This window comes from Branchiostoma belcheri, unplaced genomic scaffold (assembly GCF_001625305.1).
Source record: "Branchiostoma belcheri isolate BF01 breed outbred unplaced genomic scaffold, Haploidv18h27 scaffold24, whole genome shotgun sequence".
Taxonomy (NCBI): Eukaryota; Metazoa; Chordata; class Leptocardii; order Amphioxiformes; family Branchiostomatidae; genus Branchiostoma; species Branchiostoma belcheri.
Genome location: NW_017803843.1, coordinates 2,726,458 through 2,728,037, shown reverse-complemented (window position 1 = coordinate 2,728,037; position 1,580 = coordinate 2,726,458). Strand labels below are relative to the sequence as shown.

General features: G+C 42.0%; 1 protein-coding gene across 6 annotated transcripts in view; it reads left to right on the top strand.

Moving 5' to 3' along the window:
• Nucleotides 1-1,580, top strand: part of LOC109470965 (mitogen-activated protein kinase kinase kinase kinase 5-like) — a 34,885-nt gene that overhangs the window by 29,547 nt on the left and 3,758 nt on the right. The gene's annotated exons all lie outside the window — the stretch shown is intronic.

Below are 1,580 nucleotides of genomic sequence, written 5' to 3'. Positions count from 1 at the left end.
GGCGGGTGACACGCCAGTCAAAATCCCATCATGAAAACACTCTGGTGGTCCCTGTCTCCCACACTAACAGTCATATGAGAACTTTTGTTCCAACAACTGTTAGGCTCTGGAACAGTCTTCCAAGGGAGATCGCTAAGATCAGGGACAGACAAAGATTCAAACGTGAAGTTAATTCTTTCCTCAGCGCAAAACTCTGACAGCGTTCTGTCTACTAAGGCAGTCCTGCTGCTAATGCTGAGTGAGAGCTGACATAGATTTAGAAAAATTAAAAAAATGTTCTAAACAATGGAAAGACGTTTTCATTCATCATGAACTTCATATAAAAATAACGTCAGAGTCCGGAAACAACAAAAGTCAGCAGCACAAATTTGACACTGGATCAATTAAACAATCGCCACAACAAAACCACCTGATGACATCATCATGTCTGCCCAAAGAGATCAATGAAACAAGTGCCTATGTCAGCCCCTTCCTGTGACATTAACCATTACATCAGCTTTGCTGCCTTGGAGAAAACTGTTTGTTACATCCCTGCTGTTTCCCTGGTAAAACGTACGTAAAACACCCTCTGTGGCTGCACCCATACATCAGTATGAGTCAGATGTATAATTCATGACGCTGCTGTGACAGTGCGTGTCACCAGCCATGCCGGCTCTGCCTTAACTACAGGGTTAGTGCAACTCGGGGAAAACTCATGCATGTTTCATGGCACATAACTATGAAGGTCTCCTGTGTTATTCCACATGCCAGCAGGCACATTGTCTGGCTATAAGGCCTCATCCATTCAATTTGTTGGTTATAGAATTTTAAAATAGATTTCTGAACTGCAAGACCAACAAAAAAACAGAGGAAAAACTGCTCCTAATTGTGCTTGCTGCTTCAAAGAGTGAAGGTATCTTTCAGCCCGCTGTTTTACATGAAAATGTCAGAGAACTAAGGAAATGAGGTGTAGCCTGTAGTCCCAAGCCTTGGGAGGTCCTGCCTGGTCCCAGCCTAACCCCGGCTGCCCCTCATGCATGTTTGATGTCCTGCAGAGCCTGTGTGCACCCTCGCTGCATTATTTAATGGTATATAATGTTGTTGTTTTTTTGGAGGGGGGGGGGACATTAGAACTGCAGGAATGTTCCCCTGGTATAACTTTTGCCAAGCAGATTACATGTATGTTTATCGATTTTTTTTTAAATTTTTTTTAACGATTTTATTGCTTGCAGATTTTTTTTTATTATGTGTTTGAAAAACTCATAAAAATAGAGTAGTAAATAGATTTTTATTTTCGTTATTTGGACGTGGGTAGGTTTAGGCCTCATGAATTTTAAGGCAGATTTCCATTCAGAATACTCAGAAACTGTTTATTCCTCACTGTTTGGACTGACCCACCTTCACTATGTAACGGGCAGAGGTTCTGAATGACACACATGAGCCAAATTGACTTTTTAATTTCCTGCTGTTTCTGAACTGCTTTCTCATCTTGCCATCTATGTCATGTTGGTTTGTCAGTCTATGTTGAGGTTCTCATGCTGGTGACTTGCCCATTGTACTGCAGTGGTGGTGTGGAAACNTGCATGACTTGCTTGTTCCCC